The sequence below is a fragment of the Muntiacus reevesi genome, chromosome 20 (assembly GCF_963930625.1).
Source record: "Muntiacus reevesi chromosome 20, mMunRee1.1, whole genome shotgun sequence".
In the NCBI taxonomy this organism is placed as follows: domain Eukaryota; kingdom Metazoa; phylum Chordata; class Mammalia; order Artiodactyla; family Cervidae; genus Muntiacus; species Muntiacus reevesi.
Window position 1 is genome coordinate 24,768,194 of NC_089268.1, and position 21,516 is coordinate 24,789,709.

The 21,516-nt window shown below is 38.9% G+C and overlaps 1 non-coding gene across 1 annotated transcript; it reads right to left on the minus strand.

Annotated features, from left to right (window-relative positions):
* Positions 1–850: 850 nt before the first annotated feature.
* Positions 851–973, minus strand: LOC136152026 (small nucleolar RNA SNORA26). The gene has a single exon (XR_010660182.1). It is a non-coding gene; the product is annotated as a small nucleolar RNA SNORA26 (small nucleolar RNA).
* Between the last annotated feature and the right edge of the window lie 20,543 nt (positions 974–21,516).

Below are 21,516 nucleotides of genomic sequence, written 5' to 3' on the forward strand. Positions count from 1 at the left end.
GGTTCTGGTTCGAGTTCAGGATATCTTTTTTTTTTTAATAAATTTATTTAATTGGAGGCTAATTACTTTACAATATTGTAGTGGTTTTTGCTATACATTGACATGAGTCAGTCATGGGTGTACGTGTGTCCCCCAGCCTGAGCCCGTCTCCCCCCTCCCTCCCCATTCCATCCCTCAGGGTCATCCCAGTGCACCAGCCCTGAGCACCCTGTCTCATGCATCGAACCTGGACTGGCAATCTGTTTCACAAAGATAATATACATGTTTCAGTGCTATTTTCTCAAACCATCCCACCCCCACCTTCTCCCACAGAGTCCAAAAGACTGTTCTATACCTCTGTGTCTCTTTTGCTGTCTTGCATATAGGGTCATCGTTACCATCTTTCTAAATTCCATATATATGCGTTAGTATACTGTATTGGTGTTTTTCTTTCTGACTTACTTCACCCTGTATAATAGGTTCCAGTTTCATCCACCTCATTAGAACTGATTCAAATGTATTCTTTTTAATGGCTGAGTAATATTCCATGGTGTATATGTACCATAGCTTCCTTATCCATTCATCTGCTAATGGGCATCTAGGTTGCTTCCATGTCCTGGCTATTATAAACAGTGCTGCAATGAACATTGGGGTACATGTGTCTCTTTCAGATCTGGTTTCCTTGGTGTGTGTGCCCAGGAGTGGGATTGCTGGGTCATATGGCAGTTCTATTTCCAGTTTTGTTCTGTTTTTTTTTTTCATTGTAAGTTTATTTATTTATTTATTTTTTGAAGTTCAAGTTTAAATTTAATGACTTTGGTATTAACTATACACATACTAGTAAGTGCTAAGACTTAAAATCTTCCGGTTCAGTTGTGACTCCAGACAGGATCCAGAGAAGAGTTCTAAAAATCTCTTCTCTGGGTTTTATGGAGACTTTCTTTACCCTCCTGTGTTAGCCTCTTAAGGTACTGCGTCAGCCTTAAAAGGGCACTGGAAAGGGCAAATTTCCAGTTTTTTAAGGAATCTCCACACAGTTCTCCATAGTGGCTGTACTAGTTTGCATTCCCACCAACAGTGTAAAAGGGTTCCCTTTTCTCCACACCCTCTCCAGCCTTTATTGTAGGCTTTTGAATAGCAGCCATTCTGACCGGTGAGATGGTACCTCATTGTGGTTTTGATTTGCATTTCTCTCATAATGAGTGATGTTGAGCATCTTTTCATGTGTTTGTTAGCCATCTGTGTGTCTTCTTTGGAGAAATGTCTGTTTAGTTCTTTGGCCCATTTTTTGATTGGGTCATTTATTTTTCTGGAATTGAGCTGGAGGAGCTGCTTGTATATTTTTGAGATTAATTCTTTGTCAGTTGCTTTGTTTGCTATTATTTTCTCCCATTCTGAAGGCTGTCTTTTCACCTTGCTTATAGTTTCCTTCATTGTGCAAAAGCTTTTAAGTAGTTCAGAATATCTACAAGGCTACACTCAACGTGTTAACCAGGATGCAGTCATCTTGAGGCTTAGCTGGGTAAAAGCCACTTTTAAGCCCGTTCATACAGCTCTTGGTAGGACAGAGAAGACCCACCCACTCCAAGTTCGTTCCCTTGGTTGTAAACAGGCTTCATGTCCTTGCTACACTGACTTCTCCTTGAGGTTTTGTGGTTCACCCCAAAGGAAGGACTTGATGGAGAAAGAATACGATGAGGAACCTACAAGAAGGAGATTGTAAGCTAATATCAGGGTGACCTCTCATTTCTTCACACATATTCTGTTCAATAGAACCTCCACTCAAGAAGATGGGGATTCTGCCAGGGCATGAATACCACTCGGGTAGAAATCACTGAGGACCATCTTAGAGGCTGCTCTACAAGGAGAAAACTAAAGGGAAGTAACTTGTGACTAAATCACAAATCAGGTGAATCTGACTCTAGCGTCTTGGCTCTTGGCAACTACATTTTCTTGTTACCATAAATATGTTGTATGCCAGTAAATTCAATAACTTATGTGTTGGAGAAATACAAATATATATATATATATGTATATATATACACGTAAAATACATATAAAATAGCACATGCTTATCAAAATTCAATGTAATTCCTTTAGGAATCTTCAACTTACTATTCAGCAATCTGATTATGTTCAAGTAGAAGCTTTAGTCAGCTTCCATGATGAGATTTGATACACATTACTTAAGGGGACTTGAATAAATGTTAATTAACAAGTACTATATCCCGGTGTTCATGGAGTGCTGCTGTAGGAGGCAGATGATCCTTTTTAAGGGGGCATAAAAGATATTTACTCCTTGGAAGGAAAGTTATTACCAACTTAGACAGCATATTAAAAAGCAGAGACATTACTTTGTCAACAAAGGTTCGTCTAGTCAAGGCTACAGTTTTTCCAGTGGTCGTGTATGGATGTGAGAATTGGACTGTGAAGAAAGCTGAACATCAAAGAATTGATGCTTTTGAACTGTGGTGTTGGAGAAGACTCTTGAGAGTCCCTTGGACTGCAAGGAGATCCAACCAGTCCATCCTAAAGGAGATCAGTCCTGAGTGTTCATTGGAAGGACTGATGTTGAAGCTGAAACTCCACTACTTTGGCCACATCATGCGAAGAGTTGACTCATTGGAAAAGACCCTGATGCTGGGAGGGATTGGAGGCAGGAGGAGAAGGGGACGACAGAGGATGAGATGGCCGGATGGCATCACCCACTCGATAGACATGAGTTTGAGTAAACTCCGGGAGTTGGTGATAGACAGGGAGGCATGGCATGCTGCAATTCATGGGATCACAAAGAGTCGAACACAACTGAGTGACTGAAATGAACTGAACTGAAGAGGCACATCTCTAATTTCTCTAACATGTAACAGATCTTTGCATATATGTAGCAGTTAAGAAGCCTCCAGTGATTTTAGGGTAGTTTCAAATATTAAGGACAGTATTCATGTTTATTTCCTTATTTCTCTTGCTCTATGGAGCTCTAACATTATGAGAGGCTCAGTGGAAAAAGAAAGTGTGTGGAATATATTTTGTGAGTAAATAAGTTTGTGAAATGCAGTGTGATCTGTTTGTGTTGGACATAGTCATAAACTGACAAAAATCAGAGAAGGGATTTGTGCTTTTGTTGGTGTGACACCACAACCCTTCTCAAATGAGTTGATGTGTCCCAGGGAAGTGGGCAAGAGGTGGACAGGCCCATTTCTGTAGGTTCTTCTGTAAAGAAGTGAACCTGCTTTGTTCCCCTTACTGTCCTTTCAGCAGGCTTCCCACCAGGCAAACCCTTCTCTCATTCCAAAGAAAAGCAATTTCATCTCTTTCTCTGTTTTTCTCCTTTGACACTGGCTCCCAGGACTTGGCAGGCTGCATTTTGCCATCCTTGCCTTGATGGTAATGGCAGACTTGAAATGGTCAAAATCACATGTAGGTTTCTCATCAGTTTCAGGGAAATATGCTCATGGACCACTGAGAGGAATGTATTCTCAGTCGCTCAGTCGTGTCCAACTCTTTGTGACCCCATGGACTGTAGCCTACCCTCAGGCTTCTCTGTGAGATTTTCCAGGCAAGAATACTGGAGTGGATTGCCATTCCCTACTCCTGGGGAATCTTCCCCGTCCAGGGATTGAACCCCCATCTCCTGTGTTTCCTACATTGACAGGCGAATTCTTTACCACTGCAAGATTCTTTACCACTTTACCACTTGAGCCAAGAACTTCCAGATGTACAAAGCTAGGTTTAAAAAAGGCAGCAGAACCAGAGATCAAATTGTCAACATTCTTTGGATCATAGAAGAAAAAAAAAAAGAGAATTCCAAAAATACCAACTTTTGCTTCATTGACTACACTAAAGCCTTTGACTGTGTGAATCCCAACAAACTGTGGAAAATTCTTAAAGAGATGGGAATACCTTACCTGTCTCCTGAGAAATCTGTGTGCAGGTCAAGAAGCATAGTTATAACCACCTGGGAAGCTCCACTGAGAGGAAAAAAATGAATAATAATAATAAAATACTACAAGATGCAACAGATGTTACACAGACAATATGCTTATAAAGTGCAAACAATTTAATGATTCCATGGAATGTGCTGGGTATTCTCTCTCTGTGCCCTTCGGACCTTTATCCTTCTCTCTGTGCTCTGAACCCTCCAGATCTTCTTCATCCTTCTCCCTGTGCTCTGTGCACTTGGAAGCTGACGCTGATTTCTATGGAATCACAGTAACCTTCTCTTGCATTCTGGTTTCTACTTGGGTTTGGTCAATGGGCGGCATCAGGAGGGTGCAGAGTGAGGGAAGTCAAGGTATTTATTCCCCTGGTTCCTGCCCATCTGGACCACATTTGGTTATTGGTTGCATTTCTCACCAGCTTTCGATTTAGTTTTTTCCTACATCTAAAGAAAAGTGAAAGTGAATGTTGCTCAGTCATGTCTGACTCTTTGGGACCCCATGGATTATACAGCCCCATGGAATTCTCCAAGCCAGAATACTGGAGTGGGTAGCCTTTCCCTTCTCCAGGGGATCTTTCCAACCCAGGGATCAAACCCAGGTCTCCTGCATTGCAGGTGGATTCTTAACCAGCTGAGCCACAAGGGAAGCCCTTCCTATAGCTAGCTAGTCAGTCAGTTGCTCAGTCATGTCTGACTCTTTGCAGCCCTGTGGACTGTAGCATGCTAGGCTTTCCTCTCCATAACCAACTTCTGAGCTTACTCAAACTCATGTCCATTGAGTCAGTGATGCCATCCAACCATCTTATACCCTGTCACCTCTTCTCCTCCTGCCTTCAATCTTTCCCAGCATCAGGATCTTTTCCTATGAGTCAGTTCTTCACATTAGGTGGCCAAAGTACTGGAGTTTCATCTTCAGCATCAGTCCTTCCAATGAATATTCAGGACTGATTTCCTCTAGGATGGACTGGTTGGATCTCCTTGCATTCCAAGGGACTCTCAAGAGTCTTCTTCAACATCACAATTCAAAAGCATCAATTCTTCGGCACTCAGCTTTGTAATCCAACTCTCGCATCCATACATGGCTGCTGGAAAAACCATAGCTTTGACCAGATGGACCTTTGTTGGCAAAGTAATGTCTCTGTTTTTTAATATGCTGTCTAGGTTGGTCATAGCTTTTCTTCCAAGGAGCAAACATCTTTTAATTTCATGGCTGCAGTATAGCTAAGCTTTCATTAAATACTACTGGCTCCACCTCCTGCCTTGGAGTGTTTCCCAAAGTTGCTAGCTTTCATGGACTTCACTGTTCCTTGCTAGTTTCTCTTAGCTCTGCCTGCACCCTTATTGCACTCTCCTTCACTTCTTCTTCTAAGTATACCATCCCCTCTCTTCTGGGTCCATGACTCTAAACTGACTAAATGAGAAGAATGAATCAGTGTGAAAAAGGACAGTGACTTCAGAAACTTCAACTTGAAAAGACATCTGGGCAGAGAGGGCTGTATGTTCTCAAAATCATTTCTGAGAAGAGTTTTGAACCTTTTCAAGATAAATCTAATATAAGCAGCAGTCATGCGGCAGCTATCACATATCACATTGATTACTGACTTCCTTTTCATGTGGCTTCCTTGGTGGCTCAGACTGTGAAGCGGGAGACTTGGGTTTGATCCCTGGATCCAGAAGTTCCCCTGGAGAAAGGAATGGGTACCCACTCCAGTATTCTTGCCTGGAGAATAGCATGGACAGAGGAGCCTGGCAGGCTGCAGCCAATTGGGTTGCAGAGTCAGACACAACTGAGTAACACTCATTTCATGTCTTTATGGATTGTCTCACCAAGAAGGAGAGGGGCAATTAAAAGGAAAATGAACCAAAGCACTGCATATTTCTCCTACTGGCAAGGTTGCCAGATTTAACAAAAATGAAATGAAACAAAAAGCAGGGTCCCCAGTTAAATGTAAATTTCTGATAAACAATGAAGAACTTTTTAGTATAAGTGTGTCTCATCAAAATATTTGGATGTGAACCTGTTTATGCTGTATTTTATCGAGCAACTCTCCCTACAGGGCTTTTTACATAGTGTGCTTTTGATACATGCTTCTTGATCAATAGATTTAGATGTTACAGAAAGCAAAAGTCTTCCAAAATAATCAGGCACTGGCCAAGGATTGCTATCGGCAGAATATGTCAGAAATCATCAAGCTTCCCTGAGGCCACACGCTCTGTCTCTGCAGGCTCCCTAGGTCCTAATATCCTTCTTATCATCACAGTGTATTATTTCTTATTTCCTCCAGGCTATGTATCTGCTGGGGAGGCTGTGGAGAAGGTCAGGGTGAAGAATGTAAGTTGTGGGTAGAAGCAGGTTCAGACTGTAGTTCTACCCATGGGTAGCAGTGAGACTTTGGGCAAGTCAGCTAAGTCACACATGCTTCTGTTTCCTAACTGTTCTGTGGCAGTGACTAATGACTTACTCCTCAGAGGGATGACTAGGGTTAGAACTGGATCATGTGAGTGCTCAGCACCGTGGCTGGAACATAGCAGACTATAAGATATAATGCAACTATCTTTAAACAGGTTGATGGCTGAGACACAGAAATGACCTCTTGGTAACACAATGTGACTATTTTTGGAACACAGGGAAAAGTTTTACAAATTTAGGCTACTTCTGGGAATACCAGATGCCATTATAAATTCCAGAAAAAAAATTTTCTTTGTAATAATGTCCTTTTAGGGGGCATAGAGATAATAACAGGTCAGTGCCTTGCTTTTTTATAGGTGGTGCTGTCTCTTAACTGAGAAACTATCTTTGGAACAGAGAAATTGAGTGAAGAAATAAAAATTGGACTTTTTGATGACACTTTAAATTTTATGATTGTATCATTACAAAAATGTACTGTAAAATTTTAGCCAATTCTGACAGCATCGGCTATGAAAGAAGCGTTTTGAAACATGAATTCAGGTCTTGTACCTTAGCTAAGAGAGCAGTTAATTTTTATGAACATGATATTGCTTCGAGGTTTCTTTTAAGCTTGATGTCTTTAAGTAAACCCTATGAGAGAGCTTCCTCAAACATGTACATTTACAAAATCTATTTTACCTGCAAATCTTGCCAAATATGTATCACTTATAAATTACTCTATTTTTTGTTCTCAGAAAGGTATTTGGCTTCATCTCAAATTTTGAAAATCATTAAAGGAAAATAGTAAGTGATTACAATAATTCTTTAAGCTTTCAATTAATATGTGGTTCAATTTGACAGAATGAGATGGAGGAATTTCATTTTATAGATTTGCTTGTTGGGGAGAAGCTAAAGTACAGATGGTAAAATATGGTTTAAAAGAATTAAAGAAAACAAGACGCATTGAGGATGTAGTTTGTACCTATATGTATCAAAGGATTTTCTAGTCTCTGTTATATTTGAAAAGTATTGGCCTTCTGTGGAGAAGCACCAAACACGTGGCATAATCGTATAAATGACTTATAGGAAAAACTCCATAGATGGGGAATCAGCACACAGGGTGAGCTTTTGCTCAAATACATAGCCAAACATTCTAGGTCCTGGTTTCTTCCTTTCTAAGATAATAGATGTTGTACTGGATCTTTTCTCCACGCTATTTCTTGATATTAAGATTCTCTACAATAGGGACTTCCCAGGAGGTCCAGTGGTTAAGACTTTGTCTTCCAATGCAAAGGGTGCAGATTCGAGCCCTGGTTGGGAAGCTAAGATTTCCACATACCTTGTGGCCAAAAAACCAAAACGTAAAACAGAAGCAATATTGTAACAAACTCAATAAAGATTTTAAAAATGGTCCACATTAAAAAAATCTTAAAAATTTTTTTCTTCCAGCATAGATAGATGATTATTTCAAGGCCTGAATTCAGTGCAGTTAAGTGTCCTAAGAAATGAACTAGTTGCAAAGAGATAGCAAAATCTGATAAAATCCATCTTAATCAGAGGTGTCCCTTTGGTCCTCTTGGGTCACCTTAACTCCTCTGCAGTATTGCTTCATGCCATGGGGTCCAGATCCCTCTGTTTCTGTGATCCATGTTCATTAAGATGCTGTCTAGGGACTCAGACCTGGATAGTTCCGGTGTTATTTAGACTGGGGAGAAGGCCCAGAAAGAAGCCAGTGAGAGATCTATCTTAATGAGGTCAATCTCATGGCTTTATATGAGGCTGAGCAAAGGCAAGTTAGTAAAACACTGGTTTTGCACTGCTGTCTCCTTCTTTCATTTCCATATAAATTCAGTAACAGTCTCAAAGCACCAGCTGAAATAGTGCACTGAACAAAATCCTTTCAAAGAGATAATTTCTTGAAGAATTTCATGAAGCAGCAGCAGCTATTTAAAGTGGCATCTATGTCATTTTCCATGAGAAAATTGAACCAAAGAAATATGCGTTTTCATTGGTGTTATCTTCCTAAATTCTAGATATCGTTATAGATGTGCTATAGCTAAAGCCCAAATATTTGTATTCCAAATTAGCTTTTAAAAGATTCCATCCTTGTTATCCCCATCCAAGAGTTCAATAAAAAACAGTTTGGACTAGCTAGCATGATTTTATGGTTCATATCACCAGTGATGAAATATAAAACTTGAGGAATATGTTTTTCAAGAGAATTATATCTCTTTCCACATATTACCATTTTAAAAGCCTAGCACTTCAATATTTTTCCTCAGTCATCATGGTGGTAAATTGCTACATGAATAACTGTCCAACTGAAATTAATGATCACTAGGACTGAGAACACAAATAGTCAATTTGGAATGTATCAGCATGTCTGTTTCTCTTTGGTGCCATAGAATGAGAACAACAATTAAAAGAACAACAACAGCACCTGGTTCCCATTTAAAGAAAGAAAAATTGGACTGTATATTTGCAATGACCTCCCAAGACAGAAAGGTGAATAAGAGGTGTATGTTCGTGAGTGATGCAACCAATTTTCAGAGCAATGCAATGTTTGTTAATAAGGGCCAGTTGTATTTTAACCTCTTCTTAGGCTGAGTTTAGAAGTGTGGAAGTGCTATTTGTCATCTCTTGATATGACAGATATCGAAAGCTGCAGGGCAAGGGGCCCATACACAGACCCAAGGACACAGGGATTCTCACTTCCAACCCCACCTCTATGCACAGTAGCCAAAATGATTTTACGGTTCAACATGTTCGAGGAACATGTTCAGTATAGTCAGTGCCTGTCTCAGTTGGCTTAAAATTAGCCCAGAGGATTTGTGAAATAAAGATGGATGAACACATTAGAATAACAACACCATTTCTTCTCTTTGAAGGAATCTATCATTTAAAAAAATACAGGCGTGCGCAAGCTAAGTTGCTTTAGTCATGTCCGACTCTTTGCAACCCCGTGGACTGTAGCCCACCAGGCTCCTCTGTCCATGGGATTCTCCAGGCAAGAATGCTGGAGTGGGCTGCCGTGACCTTCTCCATAAAAAAATACATATTTCCCCGAATAAGAGCTATGCACCATATATTACCAGCAAGAACTTTGAAACATAACTTTCAGCCTCCTACTTTGTATCACCTGCCTAAGGGTGAGGTGTGCTCAATGAGTGACCTTGTGAAGCAGTGTCTTGATCCATCTTCTGTCTTCAGTGTCATCTCTGGCAGCAAAAGCATCAAGTCCCTTCATTATCAGATAAATAGATAAGAAATGCTAAAAAGGTTGACTGACTGATATACGTTGTCCACTAAGAAAATGAAAAGTGAAAGGTAAAGTTATTGTTTAATGGGTACAGAATTTCAGTTTTGCACGATGAAAAAATTCTGGAGATGAATGGTGGTAATGATTGCACAACATCGTGAACGTACTTAATGCCTCAGAACTGTCAGCTTACCAGTGGTTAAAGTGGCGAATTTCATGTTATATATATTTTAACACAAAAATGAATGAGTTATTAAGGAGGAGGGGAAATAGTAAAAGGAAAATTCAGGCTTATTTTCATGTTTCAGTTCACATTTCTAGATTCTTTTCTCTTTTCCTGCCTTTTCTTTGCTAACATCAAAGTGACTGATCACTGAGCAATGGGGCTGTTAAGATCTATCGTCATATATAGCCTGAAAATGTTTCCTTTCAAGTGTTCTTGATTGAATTGGAAGTTTCTTATTTTCTTATCTGATTTGATACAGTCAAAGAAAAAGAGAGAGAGAGAGACAAGGAGAGAGAGAGAGGGGGAAAGGAAACAGAAAATGACCAGGACTATATTAATTGGTGGATGACATGTTTGAGCCAGAGTTAACACCGATGGAGATGCCCAACTTTCTGATCCAGCATCTGTATCACTACTGAAGACCAACTTCATCTTTCTGAAATCACTTTGGGGTCATGCCTAGACCTCAGTACCCTTTATTAGATGTTGAGGCAGATGCCAAGAAGTCCTGAATTTACAAGAGAACTGTGACCCCAAAATGAGATTCAGAACCAATGAAATTTAGAAATGGATACCCTAGGGCTTCCCTGATAGCTCAGTTGGTAAAGAATGCACCTGCAATGCAGGAGACCCCAGTTCGATCCCTGGGTCGAGAAGATCTCCTGGAGAAGGGAAAGGCTACCCACTCTAGTGTTCTGGCCTAGAGAATTCCAGGGACTGTATAGTCCATGGGCTCACAAAGAGTCGGACACAACTGAATGACTTTCACTTTCACTTTCATCCTAGATCCAGAAAAAGAAAAGAAATAAAAAAATTCCAGTGATGACTCTTTCTGATATGATTGAAAGTGAAAGTGATTCTGATATGATTAATTTGTTATCACTTAGTTGTCCTGGAAAAACTATTTTAAGCATATTTACATTTTTCTGTGTATGATTTAAGGCAAGAAATATATATATTTAATTTGCAAAAGCAGATGTATCATATAGATGTATAGATGTGTTCATGTAGTGCATAGAATAGCAGATTAATATTCAAACACATTTCCTCCTAAATTTCTTTGGTATTCTTAGGATATAAATTTTTCACATATTAAGATATAAAAATGCTTTTATGCATTTTTCAAACTATTGGGATGAAATGAAAAAGCAATAATAATTCAAATATGTTAGCTTATAATGAACAAAGCAAAGCTGGTTGGGAATAGTTTGAATTTTTATATAGAAGTGGAATGTTGTAATTATTCTGTTTGTTTCTTTTGTGAAAAATACAACTAAATCAGAGTTTTCCAATAGTAATCCTTCAAATACATGAACTAAACTTGATAGCCAATTATTTGGTGTTGAAGTTGGTGGAAGGCCTGAAGTATGCTCTTGTATAAACCAGCTAGTAAATGCAAATTTAGGTAAGATTCTTGAGAATATGTATTTCTTACTGATTTCTTATATGCGATAGAAAAGAATATTTTATAAAAATAAAATAACTGGAATGACTGGCTAGAAACCGAGCATCCTTCTTTTAAAGCAGCTTTTGAGTTGGATGTATCCTCTGGCAGGTGATAGGTGTCCTGATATCCTGACTTATTTGACTTATTAAATTGAAAGTTTAGTGCAGAGTAGAGCATATATATTTATTCCCTTTATGCTTATACAAGAACAGACACACTGAGCTCATTTCAAAGCCATTGCTTATCTCCACTTTTAAATAATATGCTTACTATTGTTAGAGTATTTTTTCTCTGTCTCTGTATTTCCCTTTTAAAAAGTTCTCAAACATAGCTATTGCTGAAAAGCTGTGGGCCCCTTTATAGCAATATCAAAATAACAGATTTGAGTCATAGTTAAGTAGAAGCTGAACTCAGAATAGAAGTGGAATCTAGGCTTTTCCCATTTACCAGAAAACTTCAGTCTAGGCTCTGCCTAATTTATATTATATTTATGGGTGAAAGGAAAGAGAAAATTGGGATTGTGATCATGGATACAAATTTGTGCTTCTTGGTAAGAAGACACCAAAATTGATAATTTTGCAAAACCGGGAGTGGATTACAGAAAGACAACTCCCTAAAAACATGTGTATTAAAGGAAAATATTATATATGTGTGTATATATATTTATATACATATTATATATACACATATATACACATTTATATATATATATAAAATATTCCTGCCCCCCATTCACCCATTGATGAGCATGGATTGTTTCCATATCTTGACTTTTGTAAATAACACTGCTTTGAACATGGGGTACAAATGTCTCTTTGATACAGAATTTTTGTTTCTTTCAGACATATTTCCAGGAGTGGAATTGCTGGATCTTATGGTAGTCCTATTTTTAATCTTTTGAGGAATATCCATACTCTTTTCCACAGTGACCGCACCAACTTTACAATTCCTCCAGCAGTGTACAGGGTTCCCTTTTCTCTTCATCCTCCCCAGCATTTGTTATTGAGTGTCTTTTTGATGATAACCATAGAAAGCCCTTTCTGAAAGCTAAAATACAGAGGTGACTCTTCACCTGAAATATATACTAAAGACCCTACAGCAAGTAATGGGCATCACAGTCCATACTCCAAGCATCACCTCCTCCTGGCTTAGAGCTCACTGCTCTTACACTGTATTAAATCTGGTTAGGAAGTTTGTAGCTCTTTTATTAAAGAGTGTGAAGCCAGTCATTTCCCACCAATCTTCCCCTTGACTTCATTAGTTTGATAATATCAATGTCAAGATTTTTTTTTCAGAAAAAACAGAGCCAGGTAAACATCATCTTTCAGATACTTGACTTCTGTGTCATGTTCAATATGTCTCTGAGTCTCAGTTTCTTCATCCCTTTAATGAAGTAGTTCAAGCAGATAAACCCTCAAAAGTTCTTTATAACAATAAAAACTGGGGGTTTCAAGGCATAATGGCTGTTGAACATAAACATTCACTTAGAGTTCTTTACCAGAAGTTTCACAAAGTGAAGCTCAGTTGTGTGTGTGTGTACTGGTCTGTACTTGTGTTTAATGGGCATGGGAACATAGGGACTTTTTCCTAGCTAGTCACCCTCTTCAGCGGATGGTGTGGGAAGCCAGACCCTCACTTAAGGAGGAAGATCCTTCCTGGTGTGATCCATTTCTGGTTTTACCTTCCTTTTTCCAGAGCCACCTTTCACCCCAGGAAGAGGAACATGGACACCCTCATCATCTCTATACCACAGAAGTCACTTCCTGGCAGGAGGTAGGTGCCTGTAAGTTCTGTGAACAGTGTAGTACTGGAATGTTGTGGCTTGTTGTCAGTGCTAATTGACCACGACGGCGACAATTGCAGATGACTTGCAGCCTGAGGAGTGCTGAGAAAGGTGTGATTTCTATATGATGATCGATAGTTGAATATTGCTCCTTTCTGTTTCACAGCCTTGTGAACACCCGATCTGGCAGGGTTGAGTCAAGGTCTGTAAGTTGATTTGCCAGTTTCTTTCATCACAAGTGGCCCATGCTGGGCTGGTCTGTGCCTTCACTCACCCCTCTGGGAGAGGACATTTCCACAGGGCACATCTGTGGTAGGCTCACAGACTCTTCTGCTGCTTCAGATCTCTGTGTGATGAAGATCTGTGCTGTTTCAAATCTGTGTGTGATGAAGATCTGTGTGTGATTTCTTTTGTGTAGAAATCATCCAGCCTCGACCACACAGTTCAGCAGTTTTGCTGAAAGGAGAGCAGTCTTGGCTGCACTTGGTGAATTGGGATGACGTTAGCAAGCTTGCCTTGTTTCTGCTTTGCAGAAAGAGTGATCACAGCTTCTCTCCTTAGCTTGGGCTGTGCCCAGATGGAGAAGTCATATGGTTTTCATGCTTGAACTGTATTGGGTCTTATCTGGTTGGCCACACCTTCTTGTAAGACTCTATGAAGAAAGATCTTCTGAGTCCAATCTACAGTCACACAAAACCCTTACACTTTCTGTGTTAGTCACTCACTGCAGGTAAAGCAAGGAGAAGGTTTTTGATGAAAAGAAAAAAAAATTTTTTTGTTTGGTTCCTCAGTGCTTTGAGTTATATATTGCCTCCACTTCTCTTATTCAAGTTCTTTATCTTCCATTTGTCTGAGTTTAACCAGTGGCTATTTGGCACGTGAACAGTGGGACTAATAACCTTTTCTCGATAGAACCTACTCTGATATTCACTGCACAGTGGATGAATCAACAATTTTCTGTGTTGATGGCACTGTTACGAAGCCCTAAACCAGGAGCTGGAGGGAATTCTAGTGTGTCTTTTGAGCTTCCTTTGTCCCCTGCGATTGTGCTACGACAGCTGCATACTTTGCGGCTCCTTCATTTGTATTTCTGACTCAGCCTGACTGCTTCTTGAAGAGAGAGCACAAATCATTTTGTTTTATATTCATCTTACTGTCTTTTTGCTTGTTTGAGTGGTGGTTGTATGAGTAAATTGACTAATGAATGAATTGATTAATAAGTTTAGACCTAATATTTGATGTTAATGTTGTTTATAAATGATGTTTTAGGTAGATAGCCTAATAATTTGAAGAAATTTCCTTCATAGACCTTCAGATGATAAATAAAAGTGCTTGTGATAAGTTTAACATTCCTGCAGCTCCAGCTTCTCTCCTCCATTTTACCTATGCTACCTTTATTTGCCTCTCTGCCAAGCCTGGAGTTCATGCGTTGCCTGCCATTCTGTTGTGGCCACCATAAAATCCCTGACATGTTTAATAGCTGCAACCCAACTGTTTATCTCCTCTTCCTTGAAATTCTCTCCTTCCTTATCAAAGTTACACCTTTGACCTGCTTCTCACTGCTTCTTTCAGAGGACTCTATTCTTTCACCTCTCCAAATACTGGTTTTTCTAAGAATCAGTCTCTTTGTTTTATCTCAATTTCTTTTATCTCTTCTGGGGAATCATCTATCATCCATCATCTCTAATCACACTTGTGTCTGTTGCCCTGCCATCTTTTTATAGTCCACACTTTTATTTGCTTGTTCCACAGTCCTAGTTAGGTGTCCTAGTTCAGTTCAGTCGCTTAGTTGTGTCTGACTCTTTGCGACCTTATGGACCGCAGCATGCTGCCAGGCCTCCCTGTCCATCACCACCTCCCAGAGTTTACCCAAACTCATGTCCATGGAGTCGGTGATGCCATCCAGCCATCTCATCCTCTGTCTTCCCCCTCTCCTCTTGCCCTCAATCTTTCCCAGCATCAGGGTCTTTTCAAATGAGTCAGCTCTTTGCATGAGGTGGCCAAAGTATTGGAGTTTCAGCTTCAGCATCAGTCCTTCCAGTGAACACTCAGGACTGATTTCCTTTAGGATGGACTGGTTGGATCTCCTTGCAGTCCAAGGGACTTTCAAGAGTCTTCTCCGACACCACAGTTCAAAAGCATCAATTCTTCGGTGCTCAGCTTTCTTCATAGTCCAACTCTCACATCCATACATGACTGCTGGAAAAACCATAGCCTTGACTAAACAGACCTTTCCACAAACTAAAAGATTCTTCAATTGAATCAATTTTCAGGGACCGGTTCCTTCTCACTTGCTTATTTCTGCTGAGGGCACTTCTTTTCTCCTTGTCCTCTGTTTCAAGCATCATCTTTGATTCTTGGGCTCTCATTCTTCTGTTGCCAGTAGGATAGTCCTACAGATTCTGTTTCCTGCCTATGTATGTCCAGTTTGTTCTATTTCATAATGCATTTGCCTCACAATTTCTTATTTTTCAAGATTCATTTCAAGTAGTGTCCCTAACATAGTACTTCCATGTAATAGATGCTCAATAAATTGACCAGTGAATGAATGAGTGACATGACATGATTCTTCTCCTTAAGGAAATTCTGCCATTTTTTACCAAAAGGTTATAATGCTTTTAAAAATCAAGGACTATATCTTGGAAACATTTTAATCCTTGTTCAGCCTATGATAATGTCTTGTGCTTATAGGAAAATTAAATCATTCTTGATTGAATTTGATGCCTTACCTTATTTTTTTCTTAAAATCTGTGAAGCTACCACTCTGCTGAATTAAACTGTAAAGTTGGAGCTCATTTGGACAAAATCCAAGTTTGTACAAATAAGGATAATGAAGACCAGGGAACTGATCTTAAGCCAACTCATAACCTCATAATGTTTATTTCATTATTTTTCTTTTTTTGATGTTCATTACGTCAGTCACATCTTTTATCACTTGTTTAATTAGAGAATGGGCCTGGGAATAGGCAGAGAATTTTGTGACTCTCATACCCATAATTAGAGCTATAAATTGAAAAGACTTTCCTATTTGAGGAATTGACTCAATTCCAAATGAGCAGGAACATAGAATTGGAAATAGTACTACCCTAGGAGTTAGGAGACTAGAGTTTTTGTAGTGGTTCTGCTCCTATCTAGTCATCTGAGTACAGAAAATAAAGCCATCTCTCTGTGCCTAAAATGAGTTGGTTAGGTTGCTGAATTTCTTTCTAGGAAAAAAAGAAAACACCTCTGTGTCAGTCTACTGTGAATTTGGTCCTATATATCTCTTAAGCAGGAACAAAAGCATGCCTGTGTTTCAAAGATTTAAATTACTTGAATTTTTAAAAATTAGTGATTTGCAGATGATATGTAAATTTCACAGAAGAAATTCATGGAAATCTAAATAAGCCCAAAAACCAGAGTTCTGAGAATAAGCAGATATACCTCTGGGAATCTTAAGACCCCAAAATGTCTTGTTACCAACTCTAGTGCAGAAGTCCTTCTGGGAAACTAACCAACAGGTTTGGTGAGATTCAGCAGTTTTCAGCAGTTGACAAATACTTGTCTTTTATTTCATGTGAACATTTCTAGTAAGAGCATCTTCTCTGTTTGGCACAGAGTAGGTACCCAATAAATATGTGTGGAATGAATGAATTTTAAAACTGTTCTTTGTGTTCCAAGTTCCTTTTCCATGACTTCATGATTAAGCATCTGGCACATAATAGGCACAACTGTAAATGCCTATTGAATGAGTGTGCCCTTCACCATGGTCAAAGTAGTAAGATTAGGGACTTTAGAATTGGACTTAACTTGAATTTAAAGTTGTGAACTTGCAAAGGTCATGTTCCTTAATCTAAGGCTCAATCTCATCATATATAGGATGGGAGAAATAATACAAAATAATTTCCTACTTCAAAGGACTATATGTAGTGAAAATTATATGAGTACAAACAAAAAGTTAAATATAGTGTATGACCCAGTAATTAAGTTCAATACATTTTAGTTCTTTTTCACTTTATTTTCATTTGTATTCACCTCTTCTCTATTATTACATCCATGTAAAACAAAACAAGATGAAGTAATAATAATCACATCAAAGCCCATGGTAGAATTAGAAAGCTGTGTGCATATGCATGATTCACCCTGTGTGTTCCATTGGCCAGATAAGATCTGGTTATGTTATACAAGATTATATATACATGACATCTTAGACTTTTAAGCCCTTAGGAATTAAAAGCATATTTTTATTTTGTGAGACTTTTGTAATCTACATACATGTTCTTGAAGGTAATTCATTAGAATTGGATAATAATGATGTAAGTTATTTTAATAGTGTTAAATATGATGACATCACTGAGATCCTTCAAGGGGAAATGGTGTTTGTTTTCTAAGAGGTGTTCATTGACGAAATTATTTTCATAACATTCATGGTAGAGGATGAGGGTGATAATGAAGCTGGTGTTAATTGGGGGGAAATGAAATGGTCTAAGTATTTACAAATGAGACTTCTCTAGATAAGTTCAGTTCAGTTCAATTGCTCATTCATGCCTGACTCTTTGTGACCCCATGTACTGCAGCACACCAGGCTTCCCTGTCCATCAGCAACTCCTGGAGCTTATTCAAATTCATGTCCATTGGGTCGGTGATGCCATCCAACCATCTTATCCTCTGTTGTCTCTTTCTTCTCCCGCCTTAAACCTTTCCCAGCATCAGCGTCTTTTCTAGTGAGTCAGTTCTTTGCATCAGGTGGCCAAAGTATTGGAGTTTCAGTTTCAGCATCAGTCTTTCCAATGAATATTCAGGACTGATTTCCTAGATAAGTAAATATTACTAAATAACATTTATTTCCTAGATAAGCAAATGTAGCAAAAAGAAAATAAAATAAGAAATCACTGAAGCTAATGATTCCCACCTATCCTCTCTTGGTGTACATGGAACAGAATCCCTTGGGTGGTAGGATGCATAGAGCTGGTTTTTGTAGACTATACTTGTCCCACAGGAAATTTCACTACCTCCACAGATTATGAGCTCTTCGCAGTCATTACTGGTGGGAATATGATGGGAAAGAACAATGTTAGAAAATATCTAGGTCTGTTGTTTCATGGCTTGAGAATATACACATGATAAGTTTTCCATCAGACCGTTTGGTCCGTGTCACAAATTCAGATACAACATCATCTCTCTTCCCTCTTGTGTCTTCTTTTACTGACTTGCTCATCAATCTCATGCCTTGGGTTTTTGTGCTAGTCCCACCTGGGAGTTGTAATGGTGCTAATTTTTGGGAATTTGAATTGGAGATGAAGGAAGGGAGACGGGGGTATAGACAACTAACCATTTTGAACAAAAAGATTGTGATTTCACATGAAGTAGTTGTCTCTTACCCTGTAATGGAATTTGCGAAACAGGCAGAATTGGACAGGACTCCACAGCAGGATGCAAACAGCTGAAGCTTGTTTGAGAAGTTCTAGTCAATGTCAACCCTCTTTACTCTTCTTATTTTAGGCAGGAATCTTCACAAAGGCCTTTGGACTAAAGAGATGGTACTTGGAGGAAAAAGCAGAAAGGTTAGAATAGATTTCATTGAATCCCCAAGTTGAAGAATTCTTTAGTCGAGGTTCCAATGAGTTGGGCATTGGAGGCAGGTCTGTTTTCACTGGTTTTTACTGATTTGCTGCAAAATCAGAAGAATATCAACAACATTTCAGTTTTCTTTGAGCTTAAATATTTTAATTCAAATTACTGTCCTTTATTCTGAAATTATAGATTTTTCTGCCTTTTTATTAGGAAAGGATTATTTCTCTTATAAAGTAGTGATAAAATGAATGGGAGCCTTTAAAAATGCTATTAATGACATGAATCGGCAAAATACTATTTCAATCCCCTTCATCATTTTTTAAAAAAATATGGTCTGTGAAGGAAACTAGGAAAACTTTGCACTGTAATCTATTTTAAAATGTAGCTGAACAGCCCTTCCTTTTCCCTTGCAAATAATCTCTTATATGGAAGTTTGAAGGCAAAACGAAATTCTCTGAATCATGTGGAGATGGGAGGTGGCCACTCACCTTTCCTTCAGCTTCTAAGATAAGATAACCCTTCCACAGAATTCTTGGGTTCCCTGAAACACAGTTTTATGTACTTATGTGTGTATTTCTTTCAACTTTATTGAAGTATAATTGATATTGCAAATTGTAAGATATTTATAAAGAGTGCATCATGGTGATTCAGTATACAGATACATTGTAAAAGGATTCCCCCCTTCTTGCTAATTAACACATCCACCTCCCCCTTATTTATCCTTAAAAAAAAAAAAAAAGAACATTTAAGTTCTACCCTCAACTCATTTCAATTACATTGCAATGTTGTCAACTGTAGTTATCATGGCTTACATTTTATTTTCAGATCTTTTCCATTTTCTAGCAGAATGTTTGTACCCCTTAGTTTTAGAAGCAGTCTGGATCGGTGTTCCTCAGCCTTGGCACTATTCAACATTTTAGGTTGGAAAGTTCCTTGTGGAGGCTGTCCTGTGCACTGTAGTTTGTTTAGCAGCATCCCGTGTCTCTAGCTACCAAAAGCCGATAGCATCCACCTCCTCCAGTATTTTGGGTGGAAACCAACAATGTCTCCAGGCATTGTTAAATGTCCCCTGGGGGTCATGATCTCCTCTGGTTAAGAACCAATGGTTTAGACAACAGAGTGACCCACCCAGTGGAGACGTGAAGAGATGAGCTAAGCAGTATTAAGTGATGGTTTTTGTTTGTTTTTTGTTCTTTTAAATCTGAAACCCTACTGCCTTTCCTAGGTTCTAATTACGTTTTGCCCTCCATGCATCGCAAAAATGGAGGTCATAGCTGAAATGCAAAAAGAAACAAAATGAGATAATGCTGAGCTTCTGATCTCCGCAGGACTGGATCTTAGATTAAGTGATAGTTGTGGAAGAATACTTAGCTATCCTGTTTTATCTGGCACAGTAAGTGAATATAAAAACCTCTGGGCTGGAATGGACAGGCTAGAAATTTTGGAGAGGAAATAAGAGTATTAGGTGAAGTGTGAAAATTCTGTGTGTATGGTGAGGGGGAAGGATAATTTTTTTTTTTTTAATTTGACGATCTGAGATTAAAGGCACTGTGCCTCTCCCAGCAGGTGAGGCCAAAAAAAGCAGAGGACTATCCTGTGCCACCATGGGCTTGATGCCAGAGAGTCGAAATGGCAGTGTGGTCGGTCTAGGTGTGAGGAGATCAAAGAACAACTGCTAAGCTTCCCGAAGCTGCCGAGGGGGATGGGAACATATGCAGAGGTTCTTGTGCTTCATTCCCTGCTCCTTGCCAAGTGTAAAGGAAGATTAGTTAAGAAAGATATCCATGGGCACGAAGGGCTTTTTCCCGCAGTGGAGGATGTAGAACACCCTCTCGGGACTGGTTAAGCCCCCCGGCTATGTCTCAAATAGGGAGTGCATAGATGAGATGATTCCATCACAGGTGAGATACTGATCAAGACTGAGAAGGAGGTCCACCCACCTCCCTGCACCAATGCCTCAGTTCCTTAGTGTCGCCTAAGGAGAGGAGTGATCGATCAGTCTTGAATTTCACTGAATTTAAATGTGAAATGTCTAAGGCAAATCATGATCATAAAAGCAGCTGAATTTACCTCAGAGTGCTTAGATTATATTTTCTGCACTGTGCTGGATGGAACTTGAGATGGAAATCTCTTCCTCTTCACCTGCACTTCTCATGTTCCCTGTAATATTGCCAGTAGAATGATCCTGTATGTGAAACATCTTCATTCAAGTAGACAGATTTGGTACTGAAAAAAATGTGCCTTCACAAAAGGGCTAAAAGTACCAATGAGATCATTTAGTAGAAGAGTAGATCATTGGGGTAGTAGAATGAGATCATTTAGTGGGTAGAAAAGCAGCAAGTGAAAGAGAAATAAAAACCACTCTGAGATGTAGAGGTGCTGAGAACTGTCGCCTACTTTGAAATGCTTCAAAAAATAAAACGGATGAATGGATAAATCGGTGGATGTATGAATATAGAAAAATATTATTTATAGATTCTAAGTGGTGTATGCACAAACATTCACTGCAGAGTTCATTCAACTTTTCTGCATGCTTGAAAATAGTCGTTATAGCATGTCAACAAAACAGTAAGGTTTAAGTAATTGTATGTGTTAATATCTTGACTAGTATTTGGATTAGGTTTATTATATAATAGAAATTTTAGAGATGGTTTTAACTCCTTAAATATTATTGGTGTTTATGTGGAGTGTGTATATACAGCTGCTGCTCTGAACTCTTTAGGGTCTATATTAGGATTACCTGGCATTATCCCCACTTGCCCTTGCTTCTCATATTTCACAACTCCTCCTGGAATTTTCTAATAATGGTACAGTAGTGTAGTGTGGTTCATCATCTTGACTTGACACTTTTTTTTAGGGGAGGAGGGGTAAATAAAAATACTTCTCACTACTACTGAGGCCTTTGAAACATAAATTAGAATTCCTTGTCCTAATTTGCCATTG